Raw genomic sequence first — 27958 nt, 5'->3', positions numbered from 1 at the left:
TTTAATGACTGAAAGAGACCTAAAACCGAAGCTTCTGGAAGAACCATTTGTTCTTGCCAGTCTTGTATCTGTCCTCAAACTTGACCTTGGCCTCTTGTCAGGCCTTGCATTTGAGAGTAGGATCTCTGAAGACAACCTTGTTGACAGGTTTTGTCCAAGGGAATATCCACAGAATACCTTGTGGGCATGAGGTGATTATAATTATAAACTTTCACAAAAGACTTGATCTTTGACCTCTTGGTAATTTTCTTCTTGCCCATGGCACTTTGCAGGAATAGCAATCAGTTCCACTCACCAGAGCATGGCTGTAGGGTCGGTCTGAGGTGCCATCTCCAATGTTATTCATGATGACTGCTTTGCGTCCAGAGTAGCGACCAGCCAAGACCAGCCCCATCTTCCCAGGTTTCCTAAACTTGACCTTTTTGGCAGCAACCACTTGGGCCTACAGCAGAAAGCTGATATACTTTCCACTGTGGCTTTTGCTATGTAAAAAGCCTCCTCCAAAGTTGGTAGAATCAAGCAGCCATCACTTATTAGCTTATGATTACATGATTTGAAAACTTGAGCTGGGCTCCACTGAACAGTTGTCCTGCTGCTCTCGTTCACATGGTTAGACGGCAGGTTTCCTGGGGGCCACTTGGCCTAGCATGGCCTCACTCACCTGCCCAGCAGTTGGTGTTGGACTGCTGGCCAGAGTGGCAAGGGTGACAGGGCCACGTGAGTCTCCAGCAGTCCAGTGTGGATTTATTCACATGCTGAAGGTTCAAGGTTTCTAGGACCAGCAAGAGAGAGCAAGCTCGAATGCACAGATGTTGACAAAGCTTCTGCTTGTGTCTCATTTTCTGTTATACCATTGGTCGAAGGTGATTTCCTTCAGCCACACCCAGGTTCAGAATACACAGAGGCACAGATACAGAGAATGTGAACAAATTGTGAGCTGTTACTCTGATAGTCTTCTATACCTAATACTGTTCCTGACACATCATGGGCACTCAGAAATACCAGTTGAATATCTGAGTCCTGAGATTTGTCTACTTTGGTTTGTTATCAGGTACAGACATTTAAAATCTTCCAAATTATTACTGGCACATGGGTAATATATTGATCTCTACTAGAGTAAAGTCTCCAGTGATATACTTTCCACAAAAAGGGGCTGTCAGAGGCATGCTTTTCAGATTTCAAGATGTCACAATGTTTGAAACTAATACATTGAATGATATAATAAAAACCCAAAATATTGGGCTGAAACAAATAGTATTTTTTAAAAAGGTAGTAAGTCTGCATGTCAATACTAAATGTATTATTTTTCAAGTTTAGAATGAAAGGCCACATCTGGTTGCAAGTCATTTGAAAAAGATGTTAGGGTTTAAATAATCCTGAGTTCAACTGATGTAATGTCCAATAAAAAGTAAAAATACGATTTTTAGCACACTGTAATGTCCAATAAAAAGTAAAAATGTGATTTTTAGCCTACGTGGATAGATATATAGTATTAATATCATCATGAGGAAGCCTAATAGTACTGGTAAGAGCATAACCCAAACCTTTCATGTATTTCTAGATGCTCCATCTAAAGAACTTCCACATATTAAGATATTTCTCCAGGAAAGCAGCCAAGATGGTGAACAAGCTGGAAATCATTTTACAGAAGGAAGAGCTGAGAGAAGTACAGGTATGTACCCTAAAAAAAAAAAAAAAGGACTTTGAGAAACATGTTGTTGCTCTTCAAAGTCTGAAGAGTTATATCCTGTGAAAGCAAAAACAATCAACCTGTGATGTTCCAGCTGTTTCCTAGAACCAGTAGCTAGAAAGTTACAGAGGCAGATTTTTACTCTATTCAAGGACTAACGATTAGACACAAATGAAATGGAGCACCTGGTAAAGAATGAGTTCCTCTCACTGAAAGTATTCAGGCAGACACTGACCATGTCCCAGAAATGTTTTAAATTTGGAATAAGGTTGAACTAATGCCATTTAAGTTCCCTACTAGATTCAAGGTTGCATCTAGTGCTTTGTTTGTGTTGAGGAAAGGAAAGGTTTCAGATGGGAGGGCTGTTGGGATTATTAGAAGAGACACTATTTTTACTAGGATTGACGAGAAAGTTCATTCGGGGTTTGTCATGCCATCTTATTGAGAAACCTGGATGAACTTTTTAGCCAATCCAATATATGAATTAAGTTAGAATAATAATGTTGTAGAGTACCAGACTGACTAGAAAACAGTCAAGGATGTTTTCTAATGGAAACCAAATTACTGACAAGTATTGCCAAAATGGGACTCACAAATCCATTTCAAATAAGGCAAAACTAGACATTTTCTATTTTAATTATTTTCTGTACAGATTCTTTTATTAGCACACCCGTGAGTTTGCCCTATCCTTCCAGGAAAATGTATGCTTTTGTTTTCTTCTTTCCTCTTCTCTCAGTATAGTGATTTTTGTCCTTTTATTACTGTTAGAAGCAAACATTTATTTTTAAATCATAAAACCCTTTTTTATACTTCCACTAATTAATTCTGTCTGTGGCTGTGTTTGTAAAGCACTGCTTTTCTGTATCTTGAAGTAGAAACAAAACTGTTTTTAAACTGTTCTCTGTGATGTTAAGCACAAAGAATAAAATAAATAAGTCCTTTTCACTGTCAAGATTTATCTGTTTCAAATTTTTCTAAAGCACAAAGCATTATTAATGAAGCACTTAACATTAAGCTCCCAACAGTCTGGTATAAAACAGCAACAGTAATCCACCAGATAAAGAGAAATATGGAAATGAGTTTTCAGTGGGAGCAGGGGAGGGATTTCTGCACTTTCAATAGAAGTTTATAGGTTTTGAGTTCCATTCCTGTGTCAGAGATATGAAAAAAAGAAAAAGGGAGTAATCTTTTTAATCAATTCCAAAAAGTTGAGAAAACAGTTGAGAGGGTCTGGAAATGAGGGAGAATTTAAATGAGTGGGTGAGAGGAAATTTTCTTTTTCAGTTTGCAAGCTGAACCCCAGGGATCCAAAGGAAACTGAGCAATAAAAACCAGAGACACTATCTAGTTGCAGGGAGGGGAACATGCCAGGAGAGAAGGCTGTCAGTGAACTCAGAGAAACGCCCACTGGATAATCTTTGTTAGCAGAAGAGATGGAGGGTTCTACTAAGTCTGTGCCTAATAGGAAATGAGTTGGTGCCAAAACCTGCTGAAGGAGTGGGGAACTGCATTTTAAAATGATAATCATGCCTTTTCAGTTCAAAAGAAAGTGTATGAGAAGCTATGAGGGATGTCTTTGGAAGAAGAGGCAACAATAAAGAATAGAGGTCCTTTGGTATATATGATGTTTGAAGCACATCCAAGTTTCCAAACATTACTTTGTACATTTATCATTTTGCCTGTTTCATTGGTCTTCATCTACAGAGATGATGCAGCTGATCCACCTGTCAATAAGCCATACCTTTGGACACTTTATACTTTTGGAGATAGACTGGACTAAGACCAACCAAATCTTGAGCCTTATCCCTCTCGTGGCCAAGGACAGGTAATCTGAGATGGGTGACTGTGGTTTAAAGTCGTATTTTCCCCAAGAAATCTAATTTCTCTAAGAGATTTATTGACCCCAATAGATATAGTTACTTAACACAAGTCTACAGATCAGAGATCACAGAAATATTACCCATTTCCATAGATATTAGTCTCATATGAAAGATTTTCTTTCCAAAGAAAGTGAATATGCTTATTCCTAAAAAAGAAAAAAAAAATCAGATATAGGGACTTCCCTGGCAGTCCACTGGTTAAGACTCCATGTTCCCAATGCAGGGTACACAGGTTTGATCCCTGGTTGGGGAACTAAGATTCCACATTCTACGCAGCCAAAAAATAAAGATAAATTTTTAAAGAAATAATCATTTAAAAATAGGGTATGTAGGAATTAACATGATTGTTGCACTGGGGACCTTTCCCGTGTCCATGTCCACTCTTCCCCTTTCTCCATCCTGCTGTGACTCACGAGGCTGCCCTAGATGAACTGTGTCAGTGAGATTCTCTTCCCTCAAGTTTGGGGTTCAATTTGGCTACTAGGGTGTATTGGCAGGAGAGAGGAAGGAGGGGAAGAAGGTGAAAGAATTTAGTCCCCAGCTCCCTCTCTGCCAGGTCACCTTGTCTTGGCCACTTTCTTCCACCAGAAGCTAGAACTTCTGTTATCCTTCTCCCCTCATCACATTGCCTTCTCTTCTTCTAAGTCCCAGTAACTGTTCTCTCCCCTGACACCTTAAGGCTTAGGGGTGGTAGCAGCATTCAGTAATTACTAGCCCTGGGGTATTCCACAGCCCCTGTGGTTTTCCTATACTCTGTCTGCTCATTTTTAAATCTATTTATTAAACTATCCCCAAATGACCCAGGGTTGGTGATGCCATTCCACACTAGATGATTTTAATACCTAGAAGGGACTTCCCTGATGGTCCGGTGGCTAAAACACCTCTCTCCCAATGCAGGGGGCTGGGGCTTGATCCCTGGTTGGAGAACTAGATCCCACGTGCTGCAGCTAAGGGTTTGTATGCTGCAACTGTGAGTTCAGATACCATAACTAAAGATCCCGTGTGCCACAACTAAGACCTGGCACAGCCAAATGAATGAATTAATTAATAAGTAAATATTTTTAAAAGATAAATACCTAGCAAATTTACTAATATATGAAGAACAGAGACCATTCATAAGAAAGTGAAACTTTCATACTTGGGTTTTCTTATTGAGTCACTACTATTTAAAGAAAAAATAGCTATTGTTTACTGAGAGCTTACTCTAGTCCTGAAACTGCTCTAAAAAAATAACACCTTAATAATAACACCTTTCATAAGGGGCTTCCCTGGTAGCTCAACTGGTAAATAATCCACCTGCAATGCAGGAGACCCTGGTTCAATTCCTGGGTCAGGAAAATCCCTTGGAGAAGGGATAGGCTACCCACTCCAGTATTCTTGGGCTTCCCTGCTGGCTCAGATGGTAAAGAATCTGCCTGTAATGTGGGAAACCTGAGTTCATTCTCAGAGTTGGGAAGATCCCCTGGAGAAGGGAATGGCTACCCATTCCAGTATTCTTGCCTGGAATACTCTTGCCTGGAATTCCATGGAGAGAGGAGCCTGGCAGGCTACAGTCCACAGGGTCACAAAAAGTCAGGCATGACTAAGCACAGCACAGGTCATATAACCTCACGATTAAACCTGTGAAGATGCTACAACCATTATCCACATAGGCAAAGGAAGATGTGACTTGCTCATATGACATTGTGAGTTATAATACGAAAGAGATAATTCATTTGAAGTCCCTGTTTCTGGCACAGAGCTCCTAAAACCCTAAGAATTTCGTAAGTGATAAGAGCAATAAATGTCTGTTGATACTCATAACCAACCTGTTTCAACCACATCTGAATTTATGTCAATGAGGTGGCTTTTGGAGAAGGAAATGGCAACCCACTCCAGTATTCTTGCCTATAGAATCCTGTGGATGGAGGAGCCTGGTGGGCTGCTGTCCATAGGGTTGCACAGAGTCGGACACACTGAGGAGACTTAGCATGCATGCATGCATTGGAGAAGGAAATGGCAACCCACTCCAGTGTTCTTGCCTGGAGAATCCCAGGGACAGAGGTGCCTGGTGGGCTGCCATCTATGGGGTTGCACAGAGTCGGACACAACTGTAGCAACAGCAGCAGCAGCAGGTGACTTTTAGAAAGCAATTAGGGGTTTAGTTGTCAAGGGAACCCACCTTGTGGTTGGGGAGTTGGAACTTTTAGTCTCACCCCCCTGACCTCTGAGGGAAGAGGTACTTTAGGTAAAGTTCAATAATGAGTGGCGAATGGTTTAATCAACTATGCCTGTGTGATAAAGCCTTCATAAAAGGGGTTTAGAGAGCTTCCTGGTTGGGAGGAGAGGCGTGCTCAGAGAATATAGCAGTTCTGAGCCCTTTCCCCATATACATCTTCCATCTCACTGTTCCTGAGTTACCTTCTTTTACAATAGGCCAGTAGTCTAGTTATTGTGGCAGTTCTAGCACAGGTTGGAAAAGAATTTCCAGACACAGAGTATTTTAGAAGAGATAGTTTATTGAGAGCAAAAGGCTGAGCTAGTGAGGGCACTGCAAAGACAACAGACCAACTTCCTGACAGACCAAGGAGAGCCGACCCCTTTCATGGGCTTGCAGCCAGTTTTAATAGTCTCAGGACAAAGAAACTTCCTATGGGGAGGGATGGTGTTAAGTCATTGGTTGGGGGTCTTTTGGTGCCCACTTTGCCTAATATGGAGATGGGAGCTGGCTGGTTAGGGACAGGATGGCTCATGACAAACAGGATGGCACAGATCCATGACAAACAGGATGGCCCATGACAATGGTTGCCATGGAGCTTGGCTAATTCTGGATTTATTGCCCTATGACCTCCGCCTGGGCTCCACACTAGTAAGTGAAATATTTCTGAGTTCTGTGAACCATACTAGCAAATTAATCAAAACCAAGGGGAGGAGGTTGTTGGAACTTCCAGTCTATATGTGGCAGATCAGGAGCACAGGTGACAACCTGGACTTTGGTTTGGTGTCTAAAGTGGGAGTGAGTAGTCTTGTAAGACTGAGCCCTTAACCTGTGGAATCTGACAGTGTCTGCAAGGTAGAGGATGATGTAGAAAGCTCAGTCTCCGTGCTCCGGTACCAAATTAAATCTCAAGAAACAAGAGTTTTGGGTGAAGTAGGTGAAACTGGCTTTTTGCTTTGCCGGGGGTGGAGGCTGGACACAGCTGGCTGGTGCCCTGAAAAACTGTGTGTCCCCACCTGGGGAATTTGGTGAGGAATTTTATAGCAGCAGTTCAAGGACAGGTTTGATAAGAAGGATCAGGGTTGGGGAAAGGAGCTGTATTCCTTTCGTCTGACGTCAGATGGTCTCCTGATGAGCATTTATGTTATCAAACTGTGACCTTCTCTCTGGAACATCCTCCATTCAGTGGAGGTTTTAGTTCTACAGATGAATTTAATGATACTGTTCTGTGTTTCCCTTCCTTGAGGGGGAACACAAGAGCCTGCCCCACGGCGGTGCTGTTGTTTCCTGACTGCTCCTCCCTTATCTCTGTATTCTGTCCCTTCCCTGATTTGCAACCATTTGAAAGGCTTCCATGTCCTGGAGACCCACAGGGTCCTGCCTGGTTTCAATAGTATCAGAATTAAGTTGAATTGTAGGGCACCCAGCTAGTGTCAGAGCATTGCTGGGTATGGGAGGAAGAAACAACACGTCAGAATTCGCACCAAAATTGGACTTAATATTGCATGATTAATAAGTGTCAGGGCTAGGATGTGAACCCAAGAAATCGGACTCCTGAGTTCATCTTGTTGACACAGAGTAATACTGCCTTTCTATACAAGAATGGTAGAAGTGTAATTCATGGGAAAAGTTATGTAATACAAATGGAAAATTACATTGATTGAAATTTCCAGAATGTATGAAGTTGCTCAGTAGTAAAATTAAATATATTGGCTTTAATTTTAGCAGAAAATATTTATAAGATATAATGTTATGCAGGGGAAGGCCCTATGAAAAATGGTAGTTTAGAAAAGGTCAATTGGGAAGGAAATTTGATTTTATTCAGCACTACCTCTCCTACCAAAAGTTTATGTGCAAACATACATGCTTGCATATTTTATTTCTATGATACTTGTAACAAAAGTGTGTGGCAGCTGCTGCTATTCTAATTTATATATACGAGGTGTGGGTGTGTGCTCAGTTGCTCAGTCGTGTCTGACCCTTTGCAGCCTCATGGACTCCAACCCACCAGGTTCCTCTGTCCACGGGATTCTCCAGGCAAGAATACTGGACTGGGTTGCCATGCCCTCCTCCAGGGGAACTCTCTGACCCAGGGATCAAACCTGAGTCTCCTGCACTGCAGGTGGTTTCTTTACCACTAACGCCACCTGGGAAGCCCTTATATATGAGGAAACAGGCTTAGATTGGAAGTCACACCACCATAAGTCATTGGCCTCCTTCGTCAAAACATTTTATGTATTGTCCACCTCAGTCTCAGGAATTGGCAGCCTTATCTCCAACTCAGGACCACCTGCAAATTAGGGATATATCGCAAGAACTGCATGAAGCTCAGAATTCTGAAGTCATTACAAGACAGAGAATGAGATCATGATGATAACAAAGATAACAATGGCAAAAAAAAAAAAAAAAAGCTACCTTTTGCCATATTTCCAGCTGGTTCTGTAGTATCTGGCTCTGCTCTCACTTACTCTGAAATGGCCCTTCCATCTGAAGCAGAAAATCAGTCAGATTCCTTCATTTTCATAACAGAATGTTCACTTTGCTAGCACAGCCGATATCTTCATTCAGCAGTTTTACACATTCTGTACAAAGACCAAATGTTTTAAATTTTTATTTTTTTGGCCACACTGTGCAGCTTGTGGGATCTTAGTTCCTAGATGAAGAATTAAACCCATGTCCTGTGTAGTGGAAGCCAGAGTCCTACACATTGGACCACCAGGGAATTCCCACCAAGTCCGATTTTGAACTGATAACTCTCTGTTTTTGCCTTAAATACAGTTTAGACCACTGATAATTGAAAACTCAGACTAAAGAATATTAGTGATGTGTTAAATCTTTTTTTTTTCCTCTTAGTAGATGAATGCCCATTCACTTCTCTTATGGGTACAGACCCTGGATCTCTCAGGCTCCAGACTACAATGCAAGAGGAATGAGAGATCCGATCTTCTCTCTGTGTTCTGCCTATTGAACCAAAGCGTGGGTAAGGGTTTTTTTGTTCTTTACTCAGTTTCACAAACCACAGCTTTATGAGAAATTTCACCCAGATTTTGGCAGTAGCATACCTGTTCATCTGTATGCTTAGCTCTATTTTTTTAGTTGTTATCATGTGTGAATAGTCATCCAATTATTTTTTGTGAGACATTAGGAGGATCTATAATCAGAGACACTTCTTTAAACTCCCCCATTGCACTGTAGTCTGAAGCCTGAGAGACCCATAAAAAGAAGTGAGTGAGCATTCATCTACTGAGAGAGGAAAAAATATATTACATCACTGAATGTAGCACATCCCACATGTTACCTTGTCTATCTTTTGAATTATAAACCTAAAGGAAGAAGGTTAGGGAATAAGGGCACAGTTGGCACCAAGCAAGACATCATGTCGTATGATTTCTAAAATGTTGTCAGTTTTTTTGTTTCCTTTTCTCCTATCCTGTGGGACAATTTGCCTGTTTCTAGTGACTTCTAGATCACCTGGAGATATCTTATATGGACACTGCAGTTTTACTTAACAAGTTATAGAACTGAAAATTTTCATTTACATTTCTTTAGCTCCCCTAAATCTGTTCTTAATAATTAGCTAGTGTGTAATGGCCTTGTAATAGATCTGTTCAGTTCTATAACTAGCTACATAATTTATTGGCTTCCTTGGTGGCTCAGTAGTAAAGAATCCGCCTGCTAATGCAGGAGACGTGAGTTCGATCCCTAGGTCAAGGAATATCCCCTGGAGAAGGAAATGGCAACCCACTCCAGTATTCTTGACTGGGAAATCCCATGGACAGAGTAAGTTCCAATGTAAAATGAAGCTGTAAAACCTCTTGTTCAGAAATTTTAACAACTTCAAGATGGCAACAGTAGAGCATTAAACCAAACCCTTCTGAATGTGGGGCCCTGTGCAGCCGTAGAGGCCACATGCCTGTGAAGCCAGCCTTGCTCATTTTCCTAGATTTATGTTCAATGCAATAAAATAGTTTAATGTATCCTTTCTTGGATTACTGTTGAACATGATTTTATATGACAGTGGCCAAAAGGAAGCTTCTTGCCATATGAAAGGCATTAATTTGTACATTCAATGCCTTAAAAAAACACAGAAAAAAAAAACCTTAATTTTTTCTAGTGTTTAATGTTAGGCAAAATGTTTCTTTCCAAAGAAATGCATATACTTTCTTTCATCATCCATTCCTTCATTTATAGGTATAGGTATTTATAGGTATTTACTGAGTAGTCATCCTTTGCAAGCATTGCTCCACTTGGATAGATCCATGAACAACTGAACAGGGCAAAATCTATGCCTTTGTAGAGTTTATAGTCAGTGGGTGGAATTATGGTCAGTTTCTTAAGCTTTTCAGGGAAACTTTAAGTTCTCCTGAAGCCTGACAATATTTACAGCATTTCCCTCTACTCCACTGTGTTGTCACAGTTTGTATGCTATATTAAGCAAATAAATATTTTTTTTTAATTTAGTGCACAGTAGGAGTGAAATGAGGAAACCATATTCTAACATAACTACCTTCTTCTACTTCATAGAATTCTTTTATAAGAATAAACTTCTGTATAATTTGTATGATAGATGTATATAGGTATGAATGAAAAGCATGATCCCACGTAACTCACTGACTATAAATAATCAGGGTTTCGTAGGCAACTTTTAGGCTTATCTCAGTTACCTTCTATTATGACCAGGCATCAGTGTTAGATCTAGTCACTGATTCAATAAAATGGGGGGAAAGGAGCCAAAAAAATCTAAACAGAGCTTTTTCATTGAATGTAAACACTAAATGGCAAAAGTGGAAAATATTCACAGCTGACACTCTGAAATTTCAGAAACCCATATTCCAACAAGTGTACCTGAAATTTCTTGACCTGGCTCCTGACCAGGATAGTATTTATTGACAAAACAACAGCATACAGTTACTAGGGACTTTGAGCTTTGCAATCAGACATTTTGTCAATCTGATACTGACTTAGCATCCCTAAACTTCCCCAACATCAGGGCTCAGAGGGATGAAGAAGCAGAGCGCAGAGGGTTTCTAGAGCAGTGTAACTGCTGGGTATGATTGTGGTGGATCCATGTCATATGTTTGTTCAAATTCTTAGAATATATAACACCACGAGTGAACTTTAATGTAAACTGTGGACTTTGAGTGATAATGACATGTCAGTGTAGGTTCATCAATTACAACAAAGGTACCAACTATAGTGTAAGATGCTGATAATGGGGGAGGTTATGCCTGTGCAACGGCAAAGGTGTATGGGAAATCTCTTGTGCCTAGTACTACTGTGAACCTAAAGTTTCTCTTAAAAAATAAAATCTATTTTTTAAAAAAGCCCACATAATGTTCTCAGTCCACTATATCCTTAGTTCAGACACTAACTCATCTTAGTTGCACTCTCAGTAAAATATAGTTTGAGGCTTTCTACCCAAACATAGCAGACCCACATCAACTCTTTGAAATTTAAAATATCTCCTAATGGCTTAAAATATCTCAGAAGGTAAAGAAAACACAGAGTCAGTAGAGAATGACAAGAAAGTGAATAGCTGGTGTGTGTTCCCTCTTTCAGATAATATAAAAGTACAAATTATTGAGATAACTCCTTAAATGACTACCATATAATCTTTAGGGATGGAGCTAAGTGGCAGTCAGGAGAGGTTTTCAAGACTGGGCTTCACTGGCTTACAGTGTGTCTTAGGTCAGGCTGCCATTGCATTGCAATATACCAGACTGGGTGTTTTAAACAACAGACATTTTTTTCACAGTGCTGGAGGCTGAGAAGTTCATGATCAAGATGTTGATAACATAGGTTTCAATCTGAGATCTCTTCTGTTTGCTTGTAGGTGGCATCCATCTCACTGTGCACTCACATGACTCTTCTGTGTAACACACACACACAGCACATGCTCTCTTATGTTCCTTCTTATAAAGTCACTAATCCCATGAGGGCCCCACCCTCATGACTTCATCTAAACCTAATTACTTCCTAAAGGCTTCCCTGGTGGCTCAGACAGTAAAGCATCTGCCTGCAATGCGGATACCCGGGTTCGATTCCTGGGTCGGGAAGATCCCCTGGAGAAGGAAATGGCAATCCACTCCAGCATTCTTGCCTGGAAAATCCCATGGACGGAGGAGCCTGATAGGCTACAGTCCATGGGGTTGCAAAGAGTTGGACACGACTGAGCGACTTCACTTTCACTTTCTTTCAAAGACACACTGGGGTTAAAGATTTCAACATATGAATGGGAAGTAGGGCACACCTCAGCCCAGAGCACCATTATTCAAAGTATGATCTGTCAGCCCTACACATAGAAGATAAAGAAAGGAAACTTTGTTTATAAAGTCCTTACTCTATTCTGGCACTAGGTTAAGGGCTTCAATATATTATTTCATTTAATGGAGTAAATCAGGAGGCTCAGAGAGGTGAAACCACTTTGTCCAAGTCACAGAACTAGTAAACTTTGCAGTTTCAAATCCTGTCCCCTTGATTCCATTGCTACAGTCTTTCTGCTAGTCATTGGAGCCTTTCTTATATTTCAGTATTTACTGGCCAGCTTATTGAAGAGTGATTATGCCCAAAGAAAACAGACTCACACCTCTAATGCAGGTGAAACCAATTTGAATCAAGAAGTCACTGATTTTATTTCATAGAGGGAACTATAGTTGGTCAAAGAGCATATTTTTGTGTTTGCTCTTTAATCTGTGGATGAGTTTAAAAAATGGATTTTTTTTTACATTGACTAGTTAACATGAAGTCAGAACAAAGGGATTTGGATGGTCTGCAAAGGTATTTCAGTATTAGCTGTTGTTTAGCATTCTTATTCTGTTGACTTTGTGATGTTTTCACATCCCTTCACATCAGAATCATCTAGCTTGGAGAAGTAAGGACTATGTCAATCTAAATTGTCACATACAACCGATTATAGTAGCAAAAAGAAAAAAGGAAAAGAACCTCAATAACTGTTCATCGTCTGGCCACGTTTCTTGGTGCACTGTCAAATACTTGGCTGCTAAGCCAGGAGAATCTACAAACGTTCTTTCTTAGGCTTGGAAATAGTGGATCCAGCCTGCAAAAATCTTACCCCTCTACCACATTGACCCAGTATTAATCACCTCATTGTAGTTTCCCTCACCTACCCCCATAGTGGTACAGGGGTTTACACTTTTTTTCTGAAAAGGGCCAGATACTAAACATTTTCAATTTTGCAGGCTCTACTGATCTCTGTTGCAGCTATTCAACTCTGCCCTCGTCACATGAAAGCAGCTACAGACAATATAGAAATGTATGTGTGGCTGTGTGCCAATAAAATTGTCCTCAGGCACAAAGAAATGGTGGCATCCCAGATTTAGTGTGCTAATAGTAGTTTTCCCACTCCTCCATAAGTAAATAATGTAGGTTTTTCCTGAAATTGTATGATGAATAGAAGAGTGTTCACTGTCACTACACACTTCATAAAAAACTCAAAGCCTCCACTGAAATGTTCATTGTCTTACCCCAAAGTCTGTTTCTGGCCTCCAGGAGCCCTAACTCTTCTCTCTCTCCCTTTCAAACACAAATCTTTCAAAGGGCCCAGTATTCTCCAGAGCATTTCAATTCTTCCTCAAAGTTTGCAAACCCTATTAAAGGATTACCAATACCCATTGTCTTTAAAAAGCCATTTAAATGAATAACTGTTGTTATTACAGTCTGCCCCTTGAAGGTCTCACCCTCTACTCCAATATTGCATTAAAATGCAATAAGTTATCCCCCCATAATTCATCTGTTGAAGCACTAATCCCCAGTGTGATGGTTCTTGGTACTGGGGCCCTTGGAACTTAGTCTGGCCATGGTTTGAGTCCTCCTGAGTAGGATTAGTGTCCTCCGTGTCCTTATAAGAAGAGACACAGGAGAGATGTCCTATCTTGGTCATGTACAGCAAGAAGATAGCAGTCTATAATTTAGGAAGAGGTTTCTCACCAGATACCAAATCTACCAGCACCTTGATCTTAGATTGGATTTCCCAGCCTCCAGATCTGTTAGAGAGTAATATTTGTTTTTTAAGCTACCCAGTCTATGGTATTTTTGCTATGGTAGTCCAACTGACTAAGATGACTACTGATACATGCAATAATATGAATGGATGTCAAAAATATGCTAAGTGTAAGAAGCCAGGTGAAATAAAGAGCACATAGTATATGACCCTTTATATGAAATTCTAAATAGACAAAATTAACATATGAAAACAGAAATCAGATTAGCAGTTCTTAGGTGAAGTGTTGAGATTGACTGCAGAGCATGAGGGGTCTTTTCAGAGTGATGGGAATACTGTAGGTCTTGATATGTATTTGCCTAAACTTATTGAACAATATCCATAAGGTCTGAATGTTTCATTGTACATAAACTTTACCTCAGTACAAAAATATTAAAAATAATGTAATTACTTGATATTTTTAAAATCAAGTCCCAAAGTGACTGCTAGAGTGCCAGCCATCACATCTGCATTCCAAGTAGTGAAAAGGAAGACAAATGGAGAGGTAAAAGGATAAAGAACACATGCCTGCTCTCTGGTCATTCTTGAGGAGACTCAAGGTCTTACCAAGAACTTGCACTAAATTCTCAGTGGACAGTCCTACCTAGAAGACAAGTGGGAAAATTAGCACATGCACTATCCAGCCAAGCACCTTCCAGATGGAATAAAATCAGTATTTAAACAAGAATAAGAGGAGAAAGGATACTGGCTCTCCATTAGTCATTCAGCCACAGCACAGAAAGTGTATACACACACACACACACACACACACACACACACACACACACAATTTCTTACACAGTTTCAGGGGATTCGTAGTCTTCACTGAGTCCCAATGTTTTAAATTCAGTATTAAAAACCACTGGTCTAGGGAGCTTGATAATTAGTTGTTGTTAAACACAATTAATGAAAAGTGTGTGGGTGGCAAATTTTCGTGGCAATGTCTTTCACAAAACACAAGAATATGCCATGCTCACCCACCTGAAATTAATTTTCTGGTCTGTGTCTCCCAAAGGCTCCAATCCATCAAGTGGCTTGTTCTTAATTGAGCAGTATTTAATTCTTCTGCCATCTTATATATATAATAGGTGAATGTAGGAAGATAGGCCACTTCACATAAGTGTACATTCTCCTTACACACTTGATTTGATGGCATTAGTTTGCAGGTGTCTCTACTTCAATTAATTGCATATTGACTGTGTAATTTAAACTCAGTACAAAACTGAAGTATTCAAATGATAGTCTCTTCAATATAATTATTCCACATAAGTTGGAGTGCTGACAAAATGTTGTCCTTTATTTTTTTTAAATAATAGCTTCAAGTGTGTTCAAGAGTAGATAACACAGAAAATGTCAACAAGATATGACAAATATGAAATGAAAATAATGAGATGAAACTGTATATCTTTATTTAATTTTTCCTCCATAGAGTCACAAACGATCAAACGATTGTTCCTTATGAAAATCATGTCACAGACACCTAATGCCCTGTATAGCTTTTTTTCAGTCTGATTTGAAGAACGAGAAAGCCACATAAAGACCCAGGATTTTTGCTGACCAGTAAGTTAGATGTTGATCTGTAAAAACACGCTGACTTCCTATTATTGTAATAGCAAAAAGAATATGAAAATGATTCAATTCAATAGAGGAAATACACAACTCATCTTATACACTGTATTTGAAGACTGACTTAAATAGCTTTAGTTTTCTTATAAATCGACCTCTTGCCTGAGTAGATATTAAAAAGTAAATGCCTGTGTCCTTTCACTATACCCAGAATGTGAAAAATGTCATTTTATCATTGAGTCATTCACTGACACAGCACCTGACTGACTGCTAAATTAACATTTCACGGCCAATGATAATAAACATGTTTCTGTTTATTGGTGGGGCCTTTACATACAGCATTTCTGTGGTTGGCTGCATCATGGCTCCCTCAGATCCTCATTCCTACAACCTGTGAATGCTGCTTATATGGCAAAGGGAATTTTGCTGATTTGATTAAATTTAGGATCTTGAGATGGGGAGATTACCCTGGCTTATCTGGGTGGCTCCAATGATATCAAGAATCCTTATTCGTTAAAAATTTTTTATTGCAATATAATTGCTTTACAATGTTTTGTCAGTTTCTTCTATACAACAATGTAAATCAGCCATATGTATACATATGTCCCCTCCCGCTTGAGCCTCTCTTCCCATCCTTACCCCCAGATCATCACAGAGCACTGAGCTGAGCTCCCTGTGCGATATAGCAGCTTCCCACTAGTTACCTATTTTACACATGGTAGTGTATGAGATGGCACCCCACTCCAGTACTCTTGCCTGGAAAATCCCATGGATGGGGGAGCCTGGTAGGCTGTAGTCCATGGGGTTGCGAAGAGTCGGACACGACTGAGCGACTTCACTTTCACTTTTCACTTTCATGCATTGGAGAAGGAAATGGCAACCCACTCCAGTGTTCTTGCCCGGAGAATCCCAGGGACGGGGGAGCCTGTTGGGCCGCCGCCTATGGGGTCGCACAGAGTCAGACACAACTGAAGCGACTTAGCAGCAGCAGCAGCAGCAGCGGCAGTGTATGAGAGTCCTTAAAAGAGTCCTTATTCTTATGTAAGGAAACGCGAAGATTCAGTCAAGGAGAGATTTGAAGATGCTGTGCTGCTTGAAGATAAATCCATGAACCAGAGAAGGCAGTGAATTCTGGCACACTCTAGAAGCTGAAAGAAGCAAAGAACAGATTCTCTCCTAGAACCTCCGGAAAGAACCAGACCTGCTGACACCTTGACCTTAGCCCAGTGAGACCGATTTTGGACTTCTGGGCTCCAAAACTGTAAGAGAGTAAGTTTGTGTTGTCTTAAGTCTCTAAGTCTATGGTTGTTTATGACAATAGCAATAAGATACTAATAGAATTTCTAATTTCAAACTACTATGGAAGGATTAAGGGTTCCCAGGTGATACTAATGGTAAAGAATCCACCTGCTAGTGCAGGAGATGTAAGAGACACAGATTTGATCCCTGGGTTGGGAAGATCCCCTGGTGAAGGGCATGGCAACCCACTCCAGTATTCTTGCCTGAGTGACTTCCCTGATGGCTCAGATGGCAAAGAATCCACCTGCAATGTGGGAGTCCTGGGTTTGATCCCTGGGTTGGGAAGAAGCCATTGGGCTTCCCTGGTGGCTCAGACAGTAAAGAATCTGCCTGTAATGTGGGAGACCTGGGTTTGATCACTGGATTGGGAAGATCTCTTGGAGGAGGGCATGGCGACCCACTCCAGTATTCTTGCCTGGAGAATCCCCATGGACAGAGGAGCCTGGCGGGCTACAGTCCATGGGGTCACAAAGAGTTGGATATGACTGAGAGACTAAGTACGTGGAAAGATTATTACTAAACATACACATGTTTATCAGATGAAGAAAATAAGACTTGAAGAGAGGTTTAAAAAAAGTAGGCAAATGTACACAGTCAGAGAATGACAGAAACGTGGCATCTAGGCATGGCTTGATGCCCTCAAGCCATTCATTGTCATACTGGCTCATGGAAACCATCAAGGCACATTTTGCTGTCTTATCCTAAAAGACTTTCCCTTTGTTGATCAAGAAAAAGAAGCGAATAGGTGCCCCATGTTACATGCATTTTGAAGGGAAAGTATTTGTTATAAACAATAAGGGCATTGAGTCTAATTTTTGCAAGACCCTAGTCTTTTTCCGTAAGGGGACTTTTATACACCACATTAAACTCCTTTGTCCCTATAAGTATGGGAAATATAAAACATCTATCAAGAATAAATTCTGCATGAAAACTCCGTGGAGATGGACTATAAATCTCAGTGCCATGAAGTCATTGCACAGTTGTCGAGTCCAGCCTCTGCCTAGAAGCATAATCATTTTATGAAGCTTCTTTGCAATGAGCATGTGGTATGTTCCCCATCCAGATTTCATAAGAGTTCCCCTTGTAGCTAAATTGAAATTCTAAAGGAATTTTCTAGAAACATATTATCTGGGGTTGTATTTTGTCACATTTGAGAACTGTTGAATTAGAAGATAGCTTCATAAGTCTTAAAAGCATAGAATGAAAGAAATAATGAAAAACAAAATGTTTTATTTAACCATGATAATCGTATCTGCCCAATGTGTGTATTGCAGGTGAAGAAGTGGATGTAATTATTTCAAAGTCCCTGAAAGGCTCTAGATTCTGTGGGAGATGACCATATCAGTTGTGATTTGATCTTTATTCAACTAAAATTTTCTAAATTTGTCTACCAGAGAAACATTGACGATTTCCATGGATATGTTTGCTATTGAAACATCAGAGTAGATAGTTTTAAATGATTGCAGAGAAAAATTTCAGTATTAAGACTGGTAAGATAGTGACATCTTGTGGTGAGAATTAGCAACACACTCCCTAAAGTTAAGGCAGGGACTATGGGGTCGCAAAGAGCTGGACATGACTGAGCAACTGAACAAGGCAGGGAAGCTAAGTTAAATGGGGGGAAAATAAAAACAAAAAAAATTTAAAAGCAAACCTTATTAAATCTTTGTTCTTGAAGATAAAATGAATTTTTCTCATTTGACTTCTGGCTATGGGAAAAAAAAAATTCTGGGTCTCTGCCTTGTAACTCTATTTCCCATACCAATAGGGACAAAAGAGTTTAATTTAGAAAATGAAAAAACCCTTATGGAAATAGACCAGGACAATGTAGGTATTTCCTTCTTTAAACTCATTGTTTAAGACCAAAGTATTTTACATTTGACATTCATGTAACATGAGAAACTGATTTCTTTTTCTTACCAACTTTCCCTTTAGGGCCTGTAGTGGATGCTCTTGACAATTTCACCCATGTTCCTTCCGTTGACCTCAGGGATCACCTGCAAGATGGATAGTTATACAATACATGCCTTCTCTCTGTCTGAGATCTATTTCTGTCAGCAGAAATAAGTCCTGCCTGCCGTCTGGAAAATACCTTAAAGTTAACACCCCCATGAGCCCCTTTCAGTCAAGAGGGCAGGGCACAAAGGAATGAATACCCTGGCTTGCTAAACCATCAGTGGGATTATTCTGAGTTGTGTTCTACATGGTTTCTCCCAGCAAGATAGAACTCCAGTTTCCCACAGCAGTAACTTGCTCAGGAATGTTCCTTTTATGTTCTTACTTTTCCTAACTTCCTCACCATGCCTGGGGCCACCATACAATAGACTGCCTGAACTCAAACCATTGTCTCAGGGACAGCTTTTGGAAGCATCCAAACGAATACAGTGATGGACCCACATTGTATACACATGTGCATGTTTCAGAGGGGAGAAAAAAAACGAGTCCTAAGCATTTTTTTTTTTTTACTAGTTTTATCAGCAAAGCACCAAACTGAATGAAAACAAAGACAAATCTAGCCCATTTTGGCTTTATTGTGGGAGTGGAAGTTCAACAAGCTGAACTGCCTCAGGAAGGAAGGCGGGCACCTCCCCTCCAGGAATTTTGTATCCATTCTAAATCCCTGCTGGAAAATGTGAATTGGGATGCTAAAAGCTGACTAAACTAACTGAGTTGCTAATTGGTTAGGAAATAATATATTACAGTTGTATATTTGAAGACCCAAAGAATTAGAAATATACTTTACCAAACATATTTATTCATTAGGAACTGTCTTTTATTCTTTCTTAATAACCAGTTTAATCAAGTATTTCTCTTCACTTTCAAGGGCAAATGAGGGACAGAGAGACCAGTATCTCAATATTTTATACAAAACAGCTCCCAGTCCAGGACGTGATATACAAGAACAGGGGGGTGGGGGCTTCAGCTAGTCAATGCTTTGACCATTAATCACAGGTAAATTTCAACCCCTGGCTACAACTTTGCATCAAGAGTCAATTTATTCTGACCTGATGGCAATGAAGGGGCAAAAAAAAGCTGTTTTATATTGGCATGTTGAAAATTACAAAATAAATCTCAAATGTATTCACCTGAACTCTTGGTCACAAACAAATCAAATGTGCTAACTACTGCATGTGACTAATAGCACTTTATACACCAAGTGATGTTGGTAAAGTCATGTTTTTATTTTCCTTTAAAAGAAAACTATTTCAAGCTCATTATTCATCTACCCAAGTAGTAAATTTGTGCAGTTTAACAGTCATTAAACTAAAGAGGAAAGATTTATTTGCCCCAAGCTTCAGAATAAATGCCTTTTTTTTCAACCACCGTATGTTCTAACATCGAATCTCCATCTTGAAATAAATGCATGTCTCTTACTCCCCTGCATCCCTGAGTCCCCAAGTATCATCCTAGCTTTTGATAAAATAATAATGAGACATTGCACCTAGTATTTTTGATACATATACTGTTTTATTTATTTTCTATAATACTGTGATATAGTTATAATTACATATGTCTTATGGATGAGAATACTGAATCTTCAGGGAAGTTGCCCAGTTTCTGATCTGTCAAAAAGTTCAAGGTCTTACCTATGCCAGCTCTTGCTGTATAATAAGCAGTCACAGAATCTCAATGACATTCAAGTCTAAATACTCTTTTTCGCATGTCTGCACGTTCACTAGGGTGTCTCCGCTCATCTTAGCTGAACTTAAGTAGATGGCTCCAAGCTGCAGGTTGGATCCAAATCTGGTTCACACGCCTCTCAGTCTCCTTGGATGAACAGACTAGCTGAAAAACAGGCTTCCCATGATGATCACAGAAGTGCAAACAGTAAGTGAAGCACAGGAAGCCTCATGAGGCCTAAACTTGAAGTCAGTCCAGTAGGTAACACTCCATGCTTCCACTGCAGAAGGCACAGGTTCAATCCCTGGTCAGGGAGCCAAGATTTCACATGCTGCAGAAATGGGGGGGGGTAACCTAAAAAAAGGAAACAAGTACAGTGTTGCTTGCACCCACGTCATCATCATGTGGCCAAGCTCAAAGTTAAGGAGCACAGCAGCGTATCCCTCACTCGGTGAAAAAACATGCAGAGTTACATGACACAAAGTGTGGATACAGGAAAGAGTAAAAAATTGGAAACAAGAATTCAGCATATTTAATTATTTTTAGAAAATGGGATGTCATATGAAAACCTATTTTACTGAAGTTTTCAAACTAACAAGGAGATTGTTTTGTAAAAATAAAAAAAGAATTCAGCATATTCCAGTTGCTATGTCTGTGGACTCCCATAGTGGCATAATCTTTCAAAAATACTTTGAGATGTATGTGGTTACACTGAGGCAAAGAAGGAGCTGTCATTCTGATACACTTGAAAGTGGTGAAAGAATATCAAATGTGATCAGTTAAACAAGACACAGGAGATAAATCTCTAAGTTTGGAAAACCTCAAGTCTGGCGTTACTGGCAGGGCCCATCATAGATGAAGTAGGCAAATTTGTCTTTGATACTCCTTAATCTCCCTTCTAATCATTCCCACTTTCATGCCTTTGTTTTATCTATTTATCTGGTCTCCATAACAAAACGTTTCATCCCTGTAGCCCACTCTCCCTAAACCCTCTGTGTGTGCACGTGCTCAGTCGCGTCCAGCTCTTTGCCACCCCATGGACTGTAGCTTGCCAGGCTCCTCTCTCCGTGGGATTCTCCAGGCAAGAATACTGGAGTGGGTTGCCATGCCCTTCTCCAGGGGGTCTCCCCAACCCAGGGATCAAACCCTTGTCTCCTGCATTGGCAGGTGGGTTCTTTACCTCTGAGCCATCTGGGAAGCCCTCTCCCTAAGCACAAGCCACTGCATTTAAGGCTTAGCTCTCTGATAACTAATACCCCCTGAAACTGAGAGCTGAATAGGTTTTTGCTTTAAAATATCTACATTGTAACTGGGCATTGGACATGAGAGATGAAACAGCAGTTACCAAAATAATTTTTTGGAAATCAAACTCTTATATCTTTAAAAAAAACTTAAAACCCAGTTTATTAAAAGATGGTAAGAGCAGGATAATATTATCGCTATCATCTTTTAATGGGCTTCCCTGGTGGCTCAGATGGTAAGGAATCTGCCTGCAATGCAGGAGACCTGATTCAATCCCTGGGTCAGGAAGATCCCTTGGAGAAGGGTGTGGCAACTCACTCCAGTATTCTTGCCTGGAGAATCCCATGGTCAGAGGAGTCTGGTGGGCTACAGTCCACGGGGTCACTTTTTTAAAAGTCAACTATTATTAGTTTATAAGAGGGGATAAGGAAAGTGACAAGCCACTCGTTCTGTTGGTGTCCCCCTAATATTACCTTGGTGACCTCTTAAGATCTTCCACAAAAGCCCCAGGTACTGAAGAACACAGTTTGAAAACCCATGACATAAATTCTCATGTCAAGAATGTCTTGTAGATTGTCTCATCTTTTTTTTTAATTTTATTGGAGTATAGTTGATTTACAATGCTGTGTTAGTTCCACAAAGTAATTCAGTTAAACACATACATATATTCATTCCTTTTTAGATTCTTTTCTTATATAGGTTATCACAGAATATTGGGTAGAGTTCCTTGTGCTACACAGTAGGTCCTTGTTGGCTATCTATCTTATATCATTCCAAGCTCCTAATTTAGCCTTCCTGTCCCACTTTTCCCCTTTGGTAACCATAAGTTTGTTTTTGATATCTGGAAGTCTGTTTCTATTTTATAAGTAGGTTCAGTTGTATCATTTTTTAAATTTAATTTCACATATGAGTGATATCATATGATATTTGTTTTTGTCTGACTGACTTCTCTTAGTATGATAATCTCTAGGTCTACCCATGTTGCTCCAAAGGGCATTATTTCATTCTTTTTATGGTTGAGTAATATTCCATTGTATATCTGTACCATATCTTTATCCATTCCTTTGCTGATGACTTTTAGGTTGCTTCTATGTCCTGGCTCTTATAAATAGTGCTGCAGTGAACAATGGGATGCATGTATCTTTCTGAAGTATAAATATATCTCTGTATATATGCCCAGGAGTGGGACTGCTGGATCATATCATAGTTCTGTTTTTGCAGCTCAATATAAAAAAAAACAGACAACCCAGTCAAAAATGGGAAGAAGATTTAAATAGACATTTCTCCAAAGAAGACATACAGATGGCCAAAAAGCACATGAAAAGATCTCACCACCACTAATTATCAGAGAAATGCAAATCAGAACAAATCTAATCTACAGTGCAAATCAAAACTTCCTCACACCATCATCAAAAAATCTACTAACTGCTAGAGAGAGTGTAGAGAAAAGGGAATCCTCCTGCACTGTTGGTGGGAAGATAAATTGGTACAACCACTATGGAGAATAGTATGTTGGTTCCTTTAAAAAACTAAAAATAAAGCTACCATATGATCCTCTCATCTTTCAAATCACACTATGGCTCTCTCAACCTCTGTGAAAGCAAAAAGCTATCTTGGTCCCGGGGCCTCTGTGATGTGATCTGAGATGCATGTAAAATTTTCCTTCCCTTCAGTCTGCTACAGGGCCTAAATGTCTACAACTGGAGGCACCACTCCTGTGGTCTAGGGCATTTCCATCTTCAGGAGCCCTTTTGAATCGTACTTATTGATTTATTTTGGCTGCCCGGGATCTTCATTGCTGTGCAGGCTTTCTCTAGTTGTGGTGAGCAGGGAGTACTCTTCGTTGCAGAGCGCGGGCTTCTCATTGCGGTGGCTTCTCTCGTTGCAGAGCACAGGCTCCAGGCATGCAGGCTTCAGTAACTGCAGCACACAGGCTCAGTAATTCTGGCTCATGGCATCTAGAGCATGGGCTCAATTGTTGTGGCACATAGATTTAGTTGCTTTGTGGCATGTGGAATCTTCCCAGACCAGGGATTGAACCTGTGTCCACTGCATTGACAAGCGGATCTTAACCACTGGACCACCAGGGAAGTCCCAGGAGTCCTTTTAAAAGTGTAAAATCTCTTGAGATAAATAATCCATCAGTCCATTAATACCATAGCTTTACTAGGGTTTTGGGAGGTTCCCTGTGCGAGTGGGATATGTCTAAAGGGCATGGTTTAGGGAGTCAGGAAAACCTCTGGAAAAAGTGAGCAGGGAAAAAAGGGGGAAGTGAAAGTGGAAAGGTGAGGTGAATTCAAAACAGAGTCAAGCCCTGTCTGAGAAACACTTTTTCACTAACAAGCTCCAGCAAGTACCACATTGAGATTATTTTCTCTGAACACAGACCCTCTAGGAAGTTCATCTCTCTATATAGATGAGTAGATAGATAGATAGTTCCTCTATCTATCCATGTTTCTCTGCTGCTGCTGCTGCTAAGTTGCTTCAGTCGTATCCGACTCTGTGCAACCCCATAGACGGAAGCCCACCAGGCTCCCCCATCCCTGGGATTCTCCAGGCAAGAACACTGGAGTGGGTTGCCAATTCCTTCTCCAATGCATGAAAGTGAAAAGTGAAAGTGAAAGTCGCTCAGTCATGCCCAACCCTTAGCGACCTCATGAACTTCAGCCTACCAGGCTCGTCCATCCATGGGATTTTCCAGGCAAGAGTACTGGAGTGGGGTGCCATCGCCTTCTCTGAGTGTGAATGGCAACTCATCAGTTAAGAACCCACTATTGAATTCCAGCACCCAGAACTCTACCTGGAATGCAGAAGCACTTCAGAGACTATTTGATGGATAAATGAATGAAAGAAAAAAAAAAACAGGAAAAGTAGATACCCCCCCCCCAAAAAAATCCATCTTCTTTTGGTACTTATTTTTGAAATAGTAAGAAAATACTAATGACCTCCATCATATGGTTACAATAAAAAAGGATAATAAATATTTTTTCATACTCTCTGGGGTTTTTCCCGTTTTCATTTTCTGGAACTCAGAGCACTACTCAGTTCTATCAGAAGTGGGAAAATGTTTCAGTTCTTAGAAGAGCTTATGAATTGAGTTTTTCTCCCTTCTGGTCCCTGAGTGGAGAATACACTTTGAATAAATAAAATGTGGGATAGAATTCATCCACTCAGAGTAAAATAAAGTGGGAAAATTATGGCAGATTGTGGTACAAGTGAATGGTCATTAATACCACCATCGTTAAGTAGTGGGGCACACTCCCTTCCACAGAAAGAGAGCAAAATTGCCAAATCCACCAGAAGTAAAATTAAAACGTGACCCAATATGTCAAAACCCAGTGAACATTTTTATGGCCCATCAGTTGTATCATTGCAAGTCATTCTGAAGAATATTTTGATGAACATCCATTTCTACATCAGGAAAAATAAATGAGTCTCCATTTCTTACCTTCTCTTTGTTCTCACCTTCAAGTTGTTAAGGTCTTTGAGAAGAATAAAAGATGACACTTTAGTAGCTCACAAATCAGACTTAACTGTTCCCATGTCAGTTTGAGTTTAGAAAAGATTACTTTCATCTAACAGCCCTTTCAGATACAATACTATAGTGGGATACTCTGTCACGTCCAGAAAGGATTGATACTGTAACTATCTAAATTTTAAAAATATTAGAGAACTCTGCTTTCTATCTCTCTGCTTTAAAAACAGCTCCCAACTGTGCCTTAAGAGCACAAAGAACAAAGGAAGACATTCTCCTATTCCTAAACTACCCACAATCCTAATTAAGTTAGTGTTTAGAAAGAGGTTCAAAACAGAGGTCAAAATGAACACACCCACAGCTATTCTCTAATTTTCCAGTCACCTTAAGAGAAACAAACCTGAGATTTAATCACTTTTCATTCAAAAAAGTATAAACTAAATGTAACAGGCTCTTATGAGTATTACAAATATAAATGACCCCTTTCCTCAGGGAACTCCCAATCTAGCAGGGACAATAGGAGATGTACACAAGTAATATAAATGTACAGAATAATGAGAGACCTATCTTAGAAAGTTGCTGAAAGTGCCAGCAATGGTCAGAAAAGGAAGGCATAACTTCAGAACCAACCAGGACTGGGGATGTGAAGGCATTCTAGTGACAGCAAATGGAATAAACATAGGACCAACAACTGCGCGACTTCACTTTCACTTTTCACTTCCATGCATTGGAGAAGGAAATGGCAACCCACTCCACTGTTCTTGCCTGGAGAATCCCAGGGACAGGGGAGCCTGGTGAGCTGCCATCTATGGGGTCGCACAGACATGACTGAAGTGACGCAACAGCAGCAAGGATCTCCAAGAAGAGGCAGAGAGTCCAGTTCCCCTGGGAGTGAAGAGAGCAGTGAGAGAATATCTGAAAAGCTAAGTGTAGAACAAAGAATGGATGACTTTGAGTGTCAGGGTGAAGAATGCGGATTTGTATGAGATAATTAATGAGAACACTTCAGAGTGAGGAAATCACATTATGTCAGTTGAATTTTAGATTAATTTGGAAGTGATGTGAAGCTGCAATAGAGGAAATAGAGAGACTTAAGATGGACACAAACACGATGGTTATAATAATAATCCAGTAATGAAATTTCAAACCAGGGCATCAGCAAGGGAGATGGAAAGGAGGGACCAGATTCAAGAGCCATAAAGAGACATGACTTCGATTATTAAGTTCCACATGTAAAGAGCTTTGAAGTCACCACCTTATCCTAACAACAAGTGAAAAGCTCAACAGACTTGAAATATCAGTGACTGCTCTTAGAGTCCCTGGGATTCTCCAGGCAAGAACACTGGAGTGGGTTGCCATTTCCTTCTCCAATGCACGAAAGTGAAAAGTGAAAGTGAAGTCGCTTAGTCGTGTTCGACTCTTAGCGACCCCATGGACTGCAGCCCACCAGGCTCCTCCGTCCATGGGATTTTCTGGGCAAGAGTACTGGAGTGGGGTGCCACTGCCTTCTCTGAAGAGAGAAAAGAACATAGGACAAATCCCTGCCCTCAAGATTGAAGAGACAGACCAGCGAATGCAGGAAGTCAACGCTTACTGGGGCAGAGACTCACAAGTAGAAACTGCCATGAGAACTGATACCAGCTTTGGAAAACCTGACCTGTAATTGATGAATTGATGGAGGCTCAGTGTGGGCAACTCTGAGAGTTAAAAACTGGAGAGGAGCCAAATCATAAGGGGGCCACCCAATATGATATTTATTTCCAGGAGGTAGACCAGGTTCACACAATAAATACTGGAGAAAAATCCTGCACCTGCCCCCCTTGTCCACCCTGCTTCTGGTGGAGGAAGGGGAAAAGGAAACATTTTGAAATATGCCAGAGTGTATTGTTCTTCTTAATAAGGCCTTTACTCAATAGTTAATCAGAGCCTGACTTGCTGGAGTATTATCAGAAGCTAACTGATGTGGGGAAGGGAAATACCCAACATCAGCTGGCTCTAGTCTTCCACATGGGAGAAGGGAAATACCCAACTCTGGCACACTCTAACCCTCCTGCTCTACATAGGAGGAGAGGAAAAAGAGAGAAGCATTTTGAAATTCACAGTCCAGAGGCACAGGCTCACTAAAAGACTGAGACTTGATCATAGGACTATAGAATGCTTGCCCGTCCAAGGACTGTGTGAAAACTACCAAAGGTGTAACATCCATAATGCCAGAAGGAGGAAGAAAGAGAGAAAGGAACGTAAGAAATATTTTAAACAGTGTTGACTGAGAATTTTTCCCCAGGTAATGTCAAACACTAAACCATAGATCCAGGAAGCTAAGAGAACACCAAGCAGGATAAATGCCAACAGAACTACACCTGGGTATATCATCTTCAAACTACAGAATATCAAAAATAAAGATAAAATCTTAAAAGAAGCCAGAGGGGGAAAAAATTACTTACCTATAGAAGAACAAAGATAAAAAAATTACATCTAACTTCTCCTCAGAAGCCATGCACACAAAGAGAAGGTGGAGTAAAACATTTAAAGTGTTGAGAGGAAAAAAAATCTAGAATAGTCTATTTGGCCAAACTATCCCCCCAAAATTAGATAGAACTAGATTTTCTCAGACAAAACTTGAAGGAATGTGTTGCCAGTAGACCTGCCTTGCCAAAAAAAAAAAAAAAAAGTTTTACAGTTTTTTAGAGAGAAGGGAAATAATACAGGTCAGAAACTCAGATCTACATACAGAAAGGAAGAACACTGAAGAAGGAATAAGTGATGGTAAAATTCAAAAAGATGAAGGTTAAAAGAAAAGTCAAAGAATTGATGCTTTTGAACTGTGTTGTTGGGGAAGACTCTTCAGTGTCCCTTGGACTGCAAGGAGATCCAACCAGTCCATCCTAAAGATCAGTCCTGAATATTCATCAGACGAACTGTTGCTGAAGCTGAAGCACCAATACTTTGGCCACCTTATGGGAAGAACAGACTCATTAGAAAAGACCCT

General features: G+C 40.2%; 1 pseudogene; it reads right to left on the bottom strand.

The window, feature by feature from the left end:
- Positions 1 to 19: 19 nt before the first annotated feature.
- On the bottom strand, positions 20 to 5254 carry LOC138071852 (large ribosomal subunit protein eL27-like; annotated as a pseudogene).
- Between the last annotated feature and the right edge of the window lie 22704 nt (positions 5255 to 27958).

This window comes from Capricornis sumatraensis, chromosome X (genome assembly GCF_032405125.1).
Source record: "Capricornis sumatraensis isolate serow.1 chromosome X, serow.2, whole genome shotgun sequence".
NCBI classification, from domain to species: Eukaryota; Metazoa; Chordata; class Mammalia; order Artiodactyla; family Bovidae; genus Capricornis; species Capricornis sumatraensis.
The sequence above is the reverse complement of the archived record's forward strand: the minus strand, read 5'-3'. Positions and strand labels throughout refer to the sequence as shown.